At 35.3% G+C, this 18,963-nt stretch overlaps 1 protein-coding gene across 1 annotated transcript in view; it reads right to left on the reverse strand.

The window, feature by feature from the left end:
* FAF1 (Fas associated factor 1) overlaps nt 1-18,963 on the reverse strand; it is a 276,569-nt gene that overhangs the window by 218,310 nt on the left and 39,296 nt on the right. The gene's annotated exons all lie outside the window — the stretch shown is intronic.

Raw genomic sequence — 18,963 nt, forward strand, 5'->3', positions numbered from 1 at the left:
TAAGAATATAAGATGCTTGCTATGAATTTTGAGAGTTGAAATGCTCTACTGGCAAAAAAACAACAACAAAGAAATCCACAGAGTAATCTAGACAGTAGATGCCATAGCCCTGACAACTCTGGAGGCTCAATAAATTCTTTGAGTCAAACAAATGCTAAAATCAGTTTTCAAAGCCACAAACTCAATGGAAGCATCTCTGCCTAGTGCCAGGTCAATTATCCCTTTTCTACTGACAGCAATAGTTCCACGTACAATATCTACTTTGCTAAAAAACAGAAAATAGTAAAAGAATGTTCTATGGTGTTGGAAAATAAACAAAATACCATAGTTTGGAAAGATTTTGTTCAAATATTCATTAGAGAATGCCAAGGTATAACGGAAAGAACACTAAGAATTTATAAAGTCCAAAGTTTGAATCTAGGCTCTCCCATTTAATTAATTTACTGATGACCTCAGTATATTCTATAATCACTGAACCCCTCTGAGCCTCAGGTTTCTCATCTGTATAATGAGCTAATACTACAACCTCAGCCAAAAGTGGGCCTGCTGTTTTGTTCCTCAGAAGCATCAAGTTCTATTTCTTAGAACCTTTGAAATACTGTATCTTTTGCAATGCTGTTTCCCCATCCTTTGTCTGGCTAAATTTTAATAATCATAAGGGTTTCTGTTAAATATGCTTTAAATAATTTTTTTCTTTGGTCAACCCCCATATCTAAGTAGGTTTACTCTCATCACATAGAACCCTATACTTTTCCTTCATATAATTCCTAATTACTTATTTGGTGATTGTTTTACATCTGCCTTTCTCACTAGACTGTAGGCTCCAGATGGAAGAAACGATATCAAGCTTGTTCACCTCTTAATCCCCGCTGCCTAGCACAGTTCCAGCACATAAAAGACACTCAATGATGATTTGTTAAATGAATGAGTCCAAAGAAAAGCCACACAGTCAAGACTTGAGGGAGGCTCAGAGAAAGCTTCCTGGTTGAAACAATGTCTCAACTAAAACTAAAGGATAAGTGAAAAGTAGTATTAGTCTTTGGTAGACATATATTTTTATTTCTATTGGGTAAATTCCTGAGAGTAGAACTGTGGGATTGTATGGTAAGTGTGTTTAACTTTACATAACACTGTCAAGCTGTTTCCAAAGTAGTGTACCATTTTACATTCACATCAGCAATGTATGAGAGTGCCAGTCTTCCAAATCCTCCCCATCATTTGGTGTTGTTAGTTGTTTTAATTTCAGCCATTTTAGTGTTGTTGTTGTTTTTGTTGTTTTTCGTTCATCCTCACCCAGGGATATCTTTTCCATTGAGTGGAAGGGGGGGGGGAGGGAAACATCAATGTAAGAGAGGCACATTGATTGGTTGCCTCCCACATGAGCCCCCACTGGGGTAGGGGGGAGGGTAACGAATCTGCAACCCAGGTATGTGCCCTTGACTGGGAGTCGAACCCATGACCCTTCGGTGCATGGGCTGACACTCTAATCACTGAACCACATCGGCCAGAGACATTTTAGTGTATTTTAACTAGATTTCTTTATGGTTCTCTTTTTAAAAATTGGCTTTATTGATGAGAAAATGAATCCATTTTAAGTGTAGAATTTGAAAAGTTTTGATAGATCCATGCACCACCACCATAGTCATCATCCCTACATTTCCCTATAGTCCCTTCCCTATCATTCCCCACCAACCCCAAGTAATCCTTGATCTGCCTTCTTTAACTAGAGATCAAATTTGTCTTTTCTAGAGTTTCACACACATGAAATCATATAGTATTTTCTCTTATGTGTCTGACTTCATTCATTTAGCTCAGGGTTGGGGAACATCCAGCCTGTGGGCCATGCCAAGTCCTCACCAAAGAGAACCAGTTCCCAACCATCGCATTAGGCGTGAGTTAATTGTTTGAACAAATATTGCAGGCTAATTTTTAAGTTGATAATTGTGTATGGCCCTCGAATGATGTTATAAATATCCAAATGGCCCTTGGCAGAAAAAAGGTTCCCCATTTCCGGTTAGCTTAATATTCTTGAGATGCACCCATGTAGCCGAATGTGTCCATAGTCTGTTCCTTTTTATTGCTGAGTAGTATTCCATTGTATCCAGAGGTATAGCCCAAACATTTGTCTGTTGGACATTTGGGTTGTTTCCAGTAATTGAGTATTATTAAAAAAATTGCTATGAATATTAATATATAAATATTTGTTTGGGGCATATGTTTTCATTTCTTTAGATAAATAGCGTACAATTGCTAGGTTATATGTTTACCTTTATACAAAATTACCAGTGTGACTTTGGTCATATTAACTTGATTACTCTCAAATTCCGTTTCCTTATCTATAAAATTAAGGTAATAATATCAACTTCACAAGGTTATTATAAGGGTTAAATGAGATAATACAGACAAAGTACTCTACAAATGTTAGCTACCATAATTATCCATCACCATTACATAGTGTTTTTGTCTTAATCTATTTTATGTGCTGCCTCATGCTGGGTTGGAAATCCAGATATACTTAAATTCTGCTCCTAATGATTTCAGGTGGTCTGGAATGGGGCCCAGAAATCCCTCCTCCCCACCTCACACTCCAAACTCCTCAAGCACTTGTGATGCACAGCCAGGTTTAAGAACAACTACAGACAGTTTATTGGATAAATTTTAGAGAGCTATATAAAACTTTTTCCTCTGCCATTACATACAGAATCTATTATTTCCACCTAAATTCTTTATTTCACAAGTTACTTAATGTCTAAAGGCATAAATCCTTCATATACTCAAAGTGAGGACTCTTAATCCAGAAAGCTGTTGCATTCCAGCTTCATCATTTACTAGTTGTGTAATCTTGAGAAAGTTACTTAATTTATTTCTGCCCTAGTTCTCTCACCAGTAAAATGGGGGTGTGATAATAGTACTTGTTCACTGGGTTTTTATGAAACCTGTTAACACATATATAATGCTTTGGTGATGTTTGATACATAGTAAACTACTCAATAAAGGTGAGCTGCTTTTATTCTAACCATTGCCATACTGAAATTTATACTTGTTTAAAATCACAAACCAGTTTTAACACAAACTTTTAAAGGCAAAGAATGAACATTATAAAAATAAAATCAAAATGTTTCCACTCACAACACTTACCTATTGCAGACAACTTATTTCTACAGATATTACCTCTCTTCACTATTTAAATAATGTTCTACCACCATCAAAATACTCTATCAGTTACAGATAAGATGAAGAGACCAAGTAGAAGAAAAGTGAGTAGTTTAATAGCCCTACAACTAACTCTAAAAACTTAAATTTCTTATTAACCCTGATGTTTACTTTTGCAGTAGAAAAGAATTCCAAATCCTAAATCAGCTTCTAATGGCCAAATATTTGGTTTTAGTAAGTTCTAATCTGATTTTTTTAAGGCAAAGAAAATAGAAAGCAAAACAATTTAAGAAATGTGACCATTCCATAATCTGTTCTTCAACAAATGCAAAAATGTTCACTAAATACTTCCAAGTAGTTATCACTATCAAAATAGTCCAACATACAGAATCAAGACTGCTGCAGACCTCATTAAAACCAACAGAATATGAGGCAGATCCTAAGACCAATAATGGTACTCAAGAGGCTCACTCTTGTCAAATAAATATGAATGAAAAACCAAACAGCAAACTGGGAGAACCACATAAAAAACCTCAGTGCTACCTCAACCAGATCCTCTCAGTACTTAAAGGACATTGAGTCCAACTCCTTAGCCTGGTAACCAAGGCTCCAAGCTTCCTTTCTGGCTTTCTCTCAGGTTTCTCCTGGAGGAATCTTCCCCAAACTGTTTGACCCACTGACTCAGAACACCTTGCACTTTCAAAATTAACAAGTATTTTACCCTTCTTAAGATTAACACTGTGGAAAGCCCAGAAAGTTTTTCTAAACATATTTAAAAGTTGGTAAGAATGAAATGTATTCAAACCTTACTTATATATTTTAACAGAGTAATTTAGGCTAAGAACATTCCTGAAAAAGAGAAAAATATCAGAAGTTCAGCAGTTTGAAGAATCTATGGAGGTAGACGTTCTGCAGTATTCAAGCCTTTTGGATGGTTCAGCAAAGCCAGCAAGCCATATCTGTTTTATATTACAAGAAGCCACATAAGGAAAACACTCTTCCTTGTTACTAAAGCTCTGTATATAGCTGCCTCCAATTTGAGGTTGATGAACATCTAAAATCAATTTAATTCAGGAAAATAGGTTGCAATTACTCGATGCAAGAACTGTGCTAGGTATTGTGGATAACACATGGACAAGACAGCCCCAAGCCTTGAGAAACCAGGAGGGGATATAAGAGAACAACACTAAGCAGAATAAAGACAGTCTCTGTCTCAATAAATGGCAATTTTATGCTTCCATTTGGTCCAGCCAAAATCTTTGGACTTATCCTTGACTCCCTCTTTCTCTCACTACTCCTTCCTTCCCCATTCATTAGCAAATTCTGATTGCTGAAAAGTTAAAACACATCCAGAATCTGATAACATTTCACTGCTGCCACTCTGGTCCAAACCTCTATTTCTTCATTACTGCAATAGCCACCTAACTGATTTCCTCGCTTTGCACTTGCTCACCTTCAGTGTGTTCTCATCAGAGTGGCCACAGTGAAGCTATTAAAATATAAATCAGATCATGTCAATCCTCTACTCAAAATCTTCCATTGGCTTTATTCTAAGATAAAAAGACAACATCCTTAAAATATTTCATACCTCTCTCACTACTGTAATCTCTCTAATTTCACCTCCTCCTCCTCCTTTCCTGAATCACACCTGCCTTCTTGATGTTCCTGGAAAATGCCAGGCCTGATTTCCCACTCAAGGTTCACTGTGGTTATTATTTCCCTGTCTGAAATGTTCTTGCCCCCAGATATATGTATTGTAGCCACTAGCCCTACGTGGCACTTGAAGTATGGCCAGTGTAACCAAGGAACTGAATTATAATTTAATAAATAACAATTATTAATCATTTAATTTAAATGCAAATATCTACATGGAGTTAGTAGCTTCTGTATTGGACAGCATTGTTCTAGACTATCCATTCCACTTCAGCCATCTCCTTCACCTCACTTACTACCTTACTTGTAATATTTTGGTCCATTTTAGATGATGACACTGAATATAGCGCTAAGTTATTTTGCCAAAATTTGCCCAAAGAAGAGATAAAAGAAACCTTATACTTGAGTTCTTCCTTATAATTATTTTATTTTTGAAGAACAATAAATTGTTTAGAAAAGACATGGAGCCTGCCCAGCCGGGCATGGCTCAACAGTTGAGCGTCAACCTAGGATCCAAGCGATAGGGATTTGATTCCTGGTCAGGGCACATGCCCGGGTTGCGGGCTCCATCCCCAGTCGGGGGCATGCAGGGGGCAGCTGATCAATGACTCTCTCATCACTGATGTTTCTGTCTCTCTCTCTCCCCCTTCCTCTCTCTGAAATCAATAAAGATATATTTATATGTAAAAAAAAAAAAAAAGACATGGAGCCTAAAACAACTTCAGGCAATACTAGTTATAGACAGTGAAACAGGTTACCTGATGGAATCAGTTAAAAAGAATAGCAAAGAAATTCAACACAGATTTCATAATTATTTGGGGGCATATAAGCTCACAATTAAAACTTTTAGATGCCATTATAAAAAAGACGGTTAAAGATCACTTGAAAGGTTTTCACTGTAAAGCTCATGATAGCACATGAGTTCTTTTTGACTAGAGATTAAAATTCCCAGAAAAGGTACCATATATCCACATTTTTTAAGTGCTCTAGCTCAAACCACTTCAGCAAAAATTAAGAACATGTGCTCTGAAAAACTGACAGGCTAACTCTGGTAATGAGAAAGACACTAATGTTTAAAATGCATGTGAAGGACTAAATGTAAACAATAATTGAAGAACAAAAAAATTATTTTTGCATGTAAAGAAAATAAAATGCATGTGAAGGGTTTGAATAATGTTATTTCATGTAATAAATATAAAAAAGCAATTATTTCAAAGAAAGTAAGAAAAGCAATATTTCTAAAGTGATATTTTATGTTATATAATATTAAATATATGTATAACTTAATAAACTAAACTTAATGACTATGTCTTCTACAAACTTAAGATGTTTCAATATTCAGGCTGACCACAATATTTTCATTATTTTGTCACTGTGAAAATGAGAACCATCTTAAATTCAGACACAAACAATAAACCCTTATACTTATTTTAAAAGTAGCTAGGCTCATCCACTCCAGCCAGTAATTACAAGGCCCAATTCAAACCTCTCCTCCATCCCTGAGCATTCTCAATCATCCTCATATTCTCAATTTTTATTGCCTAAACCTATTTGAAGACACATTTTATGGTCTATTCACTTAACACCTATTACATTTTGCCTTATAATGTTTAATCCCTTATCTCCTATCTATGTGCTTTTTGTCCTCAATTGGAGTCTATGCTCTCATAGGCAAGAGCCATGTATTACCATAGCACTTAGAGCTAATTGATTTTCTAGAAAATACAAAGAAAGCTGTGAAACTGGTGCTCCAAATATACTAAAGAATGACAAAACAAAATTGCTTTCAATTTATTACACAATAGATCTACAGGATAATTACCTCAAGTTCAGTAATTTGAGCAATTTGCACAAGATCAGCACTACTAAAATCCAGGGTCATTCCAATTCCTCTACTTGTTGATCCTCTACTGACCGATTACCATCTGATTTGCACACTGTTCAAATATTAGCACACAGAAGTCAAAAGTGCTAAAACGGTACAAACCATTAGGTTGGTTATATTTTTTTCCATTTTTAGAACAATAAACAAAGCTCCTCTCCTAACTTTATATAACTGAAAATGACATGCAACTTATTTTGAGAAATATTGTCTGCTTACTTCCACACAGATTAAAAACTCCTCCAAACTACCACCCTCTCTCTCCCTCTCCCCACACTCCCACTGTCAACCACAGAAGCGGATGAAAGGCAGGAGAGAGGAAAACGGACAAGGAAAGCTAGTACTGGTTATTGGCAACAGAGAGTTTATGTGTGTGTCAAGGACCCATGATTTCATGGCAAACTAATCAGTGTCCACTTTGGAAACGTCTTGGGTACTGGGTACCAACGGTCAGATAACTGCCCAGATATTTATTTCCTCTCAGACTCAAGAGATGGGAATCACCACAGGAGACTCCATAGAAACAGGGAGAGAAAGGGGGGAAATAGCTTAGTTTATCACTCTCCATTCTCTTGACACTGCCTATCATTGGATGATAGCTGAAAGCCAGATGACAAGAGAGTTTGGGGATATTGGCAAACGATGGGCATTAACTATACAATGAACTAAGCAATATAGAGCAAAAGAACTGAGTGCTATGACAAAAATGTGGTAGTGTAAATGAAGGAAATTTCTGTGATCAAAAAAAGTCCTCTGAAGAGGTAAAATATTTGCTAAGACCTAACAGATGAAGTCAGTTACTTGAAAAATTGGGGAAAGAATATTTGAGGTAGAGAAAATTCCATATACAAATGTTGTAAGGTAGGAAAAAACTTAGTATCTTTGAGAAATTAAAGGGAGAAAAATAGTGACAAAGGAGGAAAACTTTCCGCCATCCAAAGTTAAAAGTGAAATGGTCAATGTCTAAAGGACATTATTAGCTAGATTTATTGCCAGTGTTTGAGTTACTACAAATCCTTAGACATACTGGGTCAAGACCCTATGAGGATTAGCCTGGATCAAGTACCTAGCTTCATCCTTGAAAACACCTCCTATTTAGAAAAAGCCATCAATAAAACATGATACCCATGTATCACAGTTAGTTGAACTGAACTCTTTAAAGTTTACACACCACTCTATGTAAATTATGCCCAATTAAAAAATTTTAAGTTACAAAAGTCAAAGGGCACATTATAGTCGTAAGAATGGCAGTGACAATGGCAGCTAACTTCCCATCAGAAGCAAAAGAAGACCACAAGATAACAGAATGATATCTTTAATCAATGTACTGAAAGAAAGTGACAACCAATCTAAAATTCTATAACAAGGGGTGATATTTTCAAGAATAAAAAGAAGGGGGGAAAAAGATGTTTTAGACAAACTAAACCTGAAAGAGTTTCTCCCCATCAACTCTTCATTAATGGAAACTCGAAAGTGTGTACTACAGTAGAAGGAAAATGATCCTAAATTGAAGATCATAAATGAAGAAAAAAAAAAGATGGGGAGAAATATAGGTAAATCTAAATGAATACTGACTGCTTAAAGTAATAACAACAGTAATTTGTGAGGATTAAATTTTTCCTACAAAACTAAAGTACCTAACAAAATAAATAGTACATAAATTGAGAGGAGAATAAATGGTAATAAACAGTTCTAAGATCCTTACAATGTATCAATATTAGAATTTGCTAAGTCAAATATCCACTTTCTGATTTCCAAGAAAATATGCTAAAAGATTTTTAAAGAATATATAATTACCAAATGAGAAGAGAAAAGGGGCATGAAGGAACGATAAAAATAACCAATGAAACAGAAGGCAACAAAAGGAGGAAAAGTGAACACTTAGATGGAACTACAAAGCACATATCATCATGATTTCACCCCATAAAGAGAAGCAACATTTCTAAATTTGACTTATGGGTAGTGCTGCCAGATAAAATACAGGATGCCAAATTAAATCTGAATTTCAGATAAACAATATTTTTTAGTATAAGTATGCATGAAATTTTTATGTGCTAAATCTGGCAACCTTTTATGAAGTCAGATAACCCTGATACCAAAACATGTTAACAACATTACGAGAGAGAAAAAATTATATACCAGTTTCTTTCATTAGCACAGATGCAAAATTCCTAAATAAAACATTAGCAAAGTACATCTGAAATAAGTGAAAAATAATATATAATATTAAAATATCAATCACTGTAATGCAAAACATTAACAGAATAAAGAAGAAAATTCCTATGGCCATTTTAATCTATGTAGGAAATGTATTTAATAAAAACATCAGTTATAATTGCTAAAAGATTTTAAAAGAGTAGAAATTTCCTTAACCTGATAAAGGGTAGCTACAGAAGACCTACAACTAATATCACTTTTAGTTTAAATAGTGAAATCTTTACCTTTAAAAATGGAAATGATTCGAGGATGCCCAGTAGCATCACTCCTTTTAATACTGTACAAGAGGTCTGAACCAGTATAATATGCAATAAAAAAATTTTAAGTATTGAAAAAAAAATTTTTGAAATTTTAAAAACACAACATTTACAACAGTATCATAAACACTTAAGTACCTCAAGACTATCTAATGAAAAATGTACACAATAACAACAAAGAGAACCAAAAAGAGTATGAAGGGACATTAAAGACTAGTTCAATAGAGTGATACTCTGTGTTCATGGGTTTGAAGGCTTTTTGCTGTAAAGATGTTACTTCTCTCCAGATTCATTTTCAAATTCAATATAATTTCAATTATAATGCTGGTGGATTTTTTTATGGAAATTGATAACCTGATTGTAAATACACATGAATATGCAAAGACCCAAGAATAACCAAGGCAATCTTGAAGAGGACAAAGCTTGAGGACCTACCCCACCAGACTAAAGACTTTTTAAGTTTTACATTAAATAAAACAAGGCAGTACTGAAGCAAGAATTGACAAGTAGAGCAATAGAACAGAACAGAGTTTTCAAAAACAGGTGCATGCATATAGGAATACTTGATTTATAACAAAGAATGGTCTTTTCAATAAATGATAGTAAATCAAATGGATATCCATCAGAAAAACAAAACAAAAAAACTTGGGCCTTTCTCATACTACACACAAAAATCAACTCCAGATGAATTACAATCTAAATGTAAAAGGCAAAGCTTCTTTTAAAAAATATAGAAGAACATCTTCGTTAGCTCAGGATAGGCAGAGGTTTCTTTAAAACAAAACAAAACAAAAAAAAACCCCACAGGACTCTAAAAGCCAATTCAATTAAGGAAAAGAGTAATAAACAGAACTATATTAAAATTAGTCATTTCTGCTCATTAATAACACCATTTAAAAGCAAAAAGGCAAACAACAGAACGGAAGAAGATCTTCACAACACATAACAACAAAGAGCTCCCAAATAGAAAATGTATGGAACTCTTGCAAATCAAAGCAAAAAGACGTACAACCCAACAGAAAAATAGGCAAGAGATTTGAGTAGGTACTCAGAAGCGGGCACAACCAAATGGGCATTACTAATCAGGGAAGTATAAAACCACAATGAAATGACTATATGCCCAAGAGAATGGATGAAAATAAAAAGGTTGACAGTATCAAGTACTGGCTAGGACACAGAACATCTGGAACTCTCATAATCTGCCAACAGTAATGTAACTGGTGCAATGACTTCGTGAAAGAGGTAGTATGGTACAATCATATGTGGAAAAGAGAGGGGTAGGGATATGCACTACTGTAAGAAGTATACTGTAACATAAAGGTAAAAAATGGAACCAGGCTAGTCAGAAAGGTCTGTTGTTCAAACAAGTATCACAATTTGACTTTCACCATGTTACCAACTGTGAAATACTAACATTGTGTGCTATAAACCATAAACTGATTCACCCTCAACTAAGTGGCCTCTCATTATAGCCTAACCTCAAAGTGCTGACACCCATCTGTTGCCTTCTTCAACACATTCCACAACAGGAAAACAGGCAGGTGTGCCAGGGTAAGCAGGAAACTGAGACTGCTGCTCAAGATTAAAGGCAGTCAAAGGCAACTCCCAAAAGTCAATTCCTCTTTCAGAGCATTTTGTACCACTGAGTGGAAACATCAGGAAACCAAGAATCTACCCACACACCCTTCTCTTTTTTCCTATTCCACTTGTTTCTTCTAAATCTGGGCAGCTATTTTGCATCCTGTAACTGAGCTGCCAATTATTGACAAACCAAGGGCCAGCATTTCAGTTGTTTAAACCTCATGAGCCAAACTGCTTTTGCAAGTGAGTAAAATAAGAAAAATATCATTCCAAATAAAAAACGCATAATTAGTACCTTGAGAAAAATTGTGAGGTTATAAAAGTAATAGCAGTTTGGTCATTGGGCACACACACCCCATCCAAACCTTGGTGCCTTTCTATATCCTTTTTAGAGTCAGGTAGGTTGGTGGAAGATATCTGTAGCCACATCACAGGGATCTAGATTAAACACTGTGTTTAACCATCTCTTCATCATCCCTAAGACACACATTTTTTGAAAAGGTTGTTCTTACAAGTTTTCTATGACAATCATTAGATAAATTCAGATTGGCCACTTCAGCAAACAGTACATCTTTTATAAAAACATTTCTAAGTTTTACCAACCTACATTTTATAATCGGAAGAGAATTCGTTACTAATTTATCACATAGATAAGCTATTCTATATTACGACATCCCCCAAGGCTCAAAGTCTTGTTTATCAACTCCTATTGCTTCTTGTCTCACTTTCAAACAGAAACACTTAAAAGTGTACTGAAGAACATAAAAAGAAAATTTGAAAAAATGGGAATCTATCCCTGAATGGAAACACTATTGAAATGCCAATTCCTCCCAAGTTACCTTTCTAAGAATAAAGAAATTCCAATAGTAATACCAACATTTTGTTCTTGTAAGCTGAACAAAATACTTCTAAAACCTATCTTGAGGAAAAACCAGTTGAAAGCAAACAAAATATTTTTGTGAAAGAAGTATAATGAACTTAAGGAAAACCACTTGAAGTTAGTTCAAGAACAATTTTTTTTTAATCCTCACCCAAAGACATGTCTACTGATTTTCGAGAGAAAGGAAGGGAGAGAGAAGGGGAAACAGCAATTAGTTGCCTTGGCACAGGCCCCGACCAGGGATCGAAAAATGTAGAACCTGCCACTTCTTGATGTACGGGACGACACTCCAGCCAACTGAGCCACTCGGGCAGGGCAAAAACAAATTTTAAAAATCAGAGGGACAAAAAGAAACCCTAGCATATAGAAAACATCAACATATGCTAAAGGTGACATTTCAAGTCAAAGAGAAAACGGACTGTAAGAAAATGTTCCTAGTTAAAATTAACGACTAATTAACTGAGAAAACAGTAAGTTAGATTATTTCTACAATAACAGATCTTACGTTGATTAAAGAGTTAAATGTGAAAAAAAAAAGAAAACATAGCAGTGCTAGAAGCAATATGATCTTATAGTAAAAAAGCCCTATCTAAGCATACTAACAAAGGAAAAAAGAAGTTGACAGATTTGACCACACAAAAGTAAAACTGTACACTCACAAGCCCCAGAAATTTAAATAACAAAATAGGAAAAAATAAGCACACATACATGATTTTTTTAAAGCACATGTATTTAATAGCTAGTTATAGAAATTCACTAAAGAAATTTTAAGTAACTGAAAAAATAGACAAAGTATACAAAACTCACAGGGAATAAATATAAATGACCAATACAACATATGAGAAGACAAAATCTCAACCAAAGACATAAAAATCAAAACAAAAGAGCATGCTTACTTAGACTGGCAAATATACAGACAGACACACACACACACACACACACACACACACACACACACAGGTATCTACTGTTGCTAAGAATACAATGAAAAGGCTTTCTTATATACTACTGGTGGGATTGCAAACAGATACAACCTTTCTGGAAATTAATTTCATAGAGTATCAAAAGCATTAAAAAAAAACAAACAGGGCAGAGGAATCTCTTTTAATAAGCAACTTTTAAAACATATATATATATATATATATATATATCTTTATTGATTTCAGAGAGAGGGAGAGGGAAAGGGAGAGAGAGAAACATCAGTGATGAAGAGAGTCATGGATCAGCTGCCTCCTGCACGTCCCCACTGGGGATCAAACGTACAACCCGGACCTGTGCCCTGACAGGGAAATGAACCCTGTTCTCCTGGATCACAGGTCGATGCTCAACCACTGAGCCACGTCGGCCAGGCTAAATAAGCAACTTTACTCTTAGGTTTTTGGTTTAAAAACCGAGGTATGTGCCCCTGACCAGGAATTGAACCCTCAACCCTTGGGTCCTCAGGCCAACATTCTAACCACTGAGTCAAACTGAACTAGATCCTAATTCCCTACTTCAACACTATGAGGAATAGGAACAAACCCATTCCTCAAAGCTATAGTATAACATATAAGTTTACTGATTTTCAATAAGGGTAACAAGGTAATTTAATGAGGAAGGAATAATCTTTTCACAAATGGTGCTGGACAACTAGATATCCATTGGCAGAAAATATAAAATAAAAAGAACTTCGAATCTAAATTTACACCATACAAGAACATTACCTCAAAATGGATTTTATACCTTAACATAAAAGCTAAAACTATAAAACTTGCAGGGAACAACGAAGAAGAAAAACTTTATGACCTTGTATAAGGCAAGAATTTCCTAGATAACAAAAGCATGAATAATTAAAGAAAATAATACATAAAATGAACATCAAAATTAAAACCCTCTGTATTTCAAATGATAGTATTAAGAAAAAGAAATGGTAAGCCATATCCCAGAAAAAAATATTTACAATACATATATCTGACAAAGGGCAAGCATCTTTATATATATGTATATATCCTATAATTCAGTAATAAGAAAAACAATCCAAATACAACGCACAAAAGATCTGGATGCTTTACCAAAGACTATAAATAAATGACCTATAAACATATGAGGAAGATTTGCTAGAAAACTTTTTGTGATAACGGAAATGTTCTATATATTGATGGAAGTATTAGGTACACAGATATATAGAATTGTCAAAATTCATATATCTGTATGCTTAAGATCTATGCATTTCACTTTTTAAAAATTATAACTAGTAAAAATATTCCATAATGCCTAGTGTTAGCAAAGATAAACTTTGTTGTCTATAAACTGGTACAGTAATCAAGTGTAACCAGGCAATTCATATCAAATTTGACTGAGCAATTTTACTTCTAGGAATATAATACACAGAAACTGTCAGACAAGTATATGTAAGGGTATTTACTGTACACTGTTTCACTTATAATAAATACTGAAAAATTAGCTTAAATGTATATCAATCGAGGATTAATTTTAAAAAATTATTATGGTACATCTTACAATGGGTTACTACTGAGTTAATAAAAAACTGCAACCTGAGTTACTGAGGTAATACTGGCACTGACACTACATGTTACTGAAATTGGAAGTCCCTCAGGACCCAGCCCCCTGGTACCCAAGTGTCACACTTTGACAAAATAGCTAACAGTGAACATGAACTATGAGAGTGGTAACTATAACCTTACATTCCAACTATAGCATTACCATGACCCCAAGATCTGGGGCAGCAATGGCTCTATTGCAGCAGAATGAGATCTAAAATAAGAAGTTTCAGCAACAACACATGACAATAAATGAAAAAGACTCATGCTAACAGGCTGATTCCTGAATCCCCCTGAAAATATACATAAATTTTTTCTTTAACTTTTATGCACTTTTTTCTCATCTATGGGTTTCAAAAATTTTAAGATATGTGTGATCCAAAACAGTTTAAGAAAAAGTGATATATATGTAAGCATGCTTACACATAAGCATGTGAGAAAAATAAAAAAGACTAAAAAGAAATATACCAAAATGCCACCAAAAGTTGTAGCGCAGGATTATAAGTGGCTTTCTCCTTTGTTGCTTTTATGTAATTTTCAATTTTTCCAATATCTATGTATTTGTTCATGTATTAAAATAATTAATTATATTTTTAAAATATAATAGTAGTAAACTCAGAAGAAACGGGCTAAACCTAGTTATGTTTTACATTTGTTTCTCTGCCTTCAAGGTTTCAATAAAAAGGAAGATAAGGGTAAGAAGTCTAAGCCTTTGACTAGCACAGGAAAAATAGAGAAAACAATATGAAGTTATTTGAAAAGCAACATTTTGAACAAGCCAATTAATTAATATAATGATACAAAAATACTTGGAGAGAATGAAAATCCAGAGAGTAAAAGGTTTTTTAAGGGAAGTTATCAAGATAAAGAAAAGCCCAGATATGAGGCACACAGTTTTAAAGAGATCAATCAAAAGCATGGCTTGAGCTGGCCGGACATGGCTCAGCGGTTGAGGAACCGACCTAGGATCCAGGAGATCGAGGTTCGATTCCCAATCAGGGCATATGACCAGGTTGCAGGCTCGACCCCCAGCAGGGCGCATGCAGGAGGCAGCCAATCAATGATTCTCTCATCATTGATGTTTCTCTCTCTCTCCCCCTCTACCCTCCTCTCTGAAATCAATAAAGACATGTTTTTTAAAAAAAAAAAAAAAGTAAAAACACTCTTTGAAAAAAAAAAAAAAAGCATGGCTTGAATAAAGTAACGATTCTAAAACTTCACTGTGACCATTAGTTTCTATTTCCTTTCCGTCAAACCTTCATACCAGTTGCTAAGCAATATGTGCCTAAGTGTTGGACTATTATACTTCCTAACCAAAAATGCTAGGTCACTGCATTTCCAGACTAAGAGATTTGGACTTGGTTACATTTCCTGACTAGGAACAAAAGCGCCTCATTATACTTTCTAACTTACGTGGAATTCTAGACTTCATCTCACTTACTGACCAAAAATTTAAGATCCTATTATACTTGTCTAAGTATACTGAGTCTTCTCACCCGAAATAGGAGTACTGGGTCCAGATACACTGACTAACTGCACTGAACTTCATTACACCCACTAAAAGTTTAACCCTTTCACATTGACTGACCAGAACCAATACTTTCATTCTGATGAAAAACTCTCTATTTTGAGCTCCTAGATCAGTGCAGTCCAGATGGTGAAAGGTAGGTAAATACAAAAAAAAAACCAAGGGTCTATGTAAAGATTTCTTCAGAACAATGAAGAGTTCTTCCATTGTTTCTTCATTGACAGTTATTAAATAGCTTGTCATTTGAGGTCTATTGTAAGAGAACACAACTTTGTAATCCAAACCAATATAACTTTATATCATTATTAAGCATGTATTTAAATGTTTCATACATTTAGTGAGAAAATCATTTTTGGATTATGAGTTATCAAATTGAATGCTCTTGATACACACAAAACTCATCTACAAAGTGCTACAAAATCAGGCCCCCATTTTTTGTTCTGGCTTCTCTAGGAATTCCCCCTCTTTTTCTCACTATACTCTAGCCACATCAGACTTCTACCTCTTCCTCAAACATAGGTTGGCATCACCTCAGGGTCTTTGTATTTGCTCTTCCCTTTGTCGCTACAATGCTTTTTCTTCAATCTTTACATGGCTGGCTCCTCATTCTCAGGTGTCAACAAAAATGCTACCCCATAAAATAACCTTACCTGACTCCACAATATAAAATTACTCTATCTTTAGTCCTGTTTGTTTTTCTTCATGGTACCTATCACTTTCTAAGATTATATTGTATATTTATAAATTTACTTGCAAATAATAGGGTTCCCACCCATCCAAGACTCTCAGTTCCAATAAGATGGACCTTGTTTGCCTTGTTCACTGCTATATTCCCAGTGCCTAGAAAAGTGCTGGCACATAGTAGGAACTCAATATAATATTTTAATTAATTAATTAATTAAGTGAAAAAGAAAAATTAATTTTGGAATTACATATTAGCTTTTTAGAACATCATGCCAGGTGTTGGGAGTAGAGATGTTACCGATGCCATTTATCTTCGTCTAAAACCAAAACCCAAATTCATTATTTGAACATACCAGTGATCACAACTGATTAAGATTCTCTAAAACAAATATTCAGTATGTATTCAGAAGCAATTATGTCATTTTTCCTGCTAAATTGGATATGATCCCAGAAGCCTTTAATACACTTTTTGAGGCAGACACTATCAATTTGCCTTGGCTCACAGTGAGGGGGAAAAAAGTTGAACAGAGTTGGTTTGTGTGTTAAAAACTGTTTGCCATCTCTAGTATAGTGGAATATGAATCTAGAGTCAGAAGAACTAGACTTCCAAGTTTGGATCTATGGTAGAGTCAATATAATGATGGAACCAGAAAATCTAGTCAGGAAAAGTGGATACACAGGATCTGAAAGACAGTGTAAAGGTAGCAAAATCAATGAATCATAGATTCTAGCATGCTTAAAGGACTTTCCAAGTCAGATTATTAAAGGGGATGAGATGAGGGTGGGAAAGAGGGATGCTTGAAATTAAGATTATGAAGAAGATATCAGTGATTGGTAATAAAAAAGTTAAGGTCAAGAATATAACAGGGTGTGCCTGAGGCAGGATAAATATTTGACAGGCTGAGAGGAAGGAAAGATTTGCAATGCCAAGGGATGGCATTCCAAAGCAAAGGTTTAATAAGAGAAAAGGTATACATATATAAAATTTGGTGGCACTTCCAGGTAACTGAAGTCAACAGTGGCTGCCTAATTATCTGTCATCCAGTATTTCCATCTGTGTTTTTAATCAATTTACTAACTGTCACATCCGAATGCACACTTCAATGACATTATGTTATTTAAAAAACAAACAAGTATTCCTTTAAACATCTCTTTTAAAGTGAGCACAATGTTAAGTTTACTTGCCCAGCAGAGAGAATTGGAAGGACACTGCAGAAGGAAAAGGTACTCCTGCAGTTTCCAGCTGCAGCATGGGAAACAGCAGTGTGGGAGCGAGGACACCCAGTGACTCCAGTCATCGACCCAAAGCATGATTCCTCTGCAACCTTTGCAGTCTCGGCCTAGTGATAATCTTTCCATGGCCCTTTCAACATGGAAACCAGTGTCCAAAGGTTTCCTGCCCAATCACCAGTACCTTGACTCCCTCTACAAGTCCCTGTGTACAGCCTTCCCGTGGCCAGAGGGTTCACACCTTGCTGCTACTCCTTCTAAAAGTTCCTTACCCTCCACATACAGCCTGTCTGTGCCCAAAGGATCCCCAATTCCATGCAAGCCCACACTACTAATTGCTCACTTGCCCCCGCATCTGTACACCTGAGAATGCCAATTACTTGCCCAGTGACTAATTCTCCAACAAGGTCTTAATCCCTTCTAATTTGTCCTTCCATGGGTACTCTCTCCCTCAGTCCTAAGGTACAAGACAGTTTCATCATATCACATCACAGTTAACAATTATTTATATTCAACTTTACCCATTTAACCTACTGTGTGGTTTTCCATATCCAGATTGGACCCAAACTGTTACACCATCCAAAACAAAACTAAACAACAAGGGGAAAATAAAACTGAACAAAAATCATGGCCTCATCATGACTCGTAGAAAAAGAATATTGAAATTTCAAAATAACTGTAAATAAAAAGGGAGAAATTACCAACTCTTATCACATGGCCTCTCCTGGTGCCATCCCTACACCACACAGACAGGCCCAGAAATACTGAAAAGACAGACAAGGGAAAACAGAGAATTGCATTGCTCTAAAACTATTGCCTGAGAGGCCAAGTCCTATCTATTTGAAAACACTAAAGAGTGTACAAACAGATCAGAGCAAATATCACAGGAAAGGGACTTCAAAAAGCAAAACGCAAAGGAACGGGCATAAATTTAAAGAGGCAGTCTAAGAAACACATAGCTCCTGCAGAGAGAAAAGAAAGTGAAAAACTCCCGTTACCAATGGAGTAGTAAAGGGGGAGAAGAAGTAAAACATGAAATTTTAGGGTCTTATAAGACAAACAAGAACCATAAAGTGAAAGCACTTACTACTCCTCACTATCCCTTCACATCCTTCCCCCGCCCCCCCACACACACACACCAAACCAACCAAAAAAACTAGCTAAAGTATCTGAACTTAGCCAAACTGACAGAAGAGGGCGCCATTAAATAAAAATCTTGTAAATCACGGCATTACCATAAAAATGAACATTCACACAAACCAACAAATATATTAAGAGCTACTGCAAAAAAAAATTTTTTTTTAAATCAGGAAATGAAATTTCGTACATATCAAGTGAGGAAAATTCCTTCCAAAAAT

Source organism: Miniopterus natalensis, chromosome 9, assembly GCF_054644295.1.
Source record: "Miniopterus natalensis isolate mMinNat1 chromosome 9, mMinNat1.hap1, whole genome shotgun sequence".
Classification (NCBI taxonomy): Eukaryota; Metazoa; Chordata; class Mammalia; order Chiroptera; family Miniopteridae; genus Miniopterus; species Miniopterus natalensis.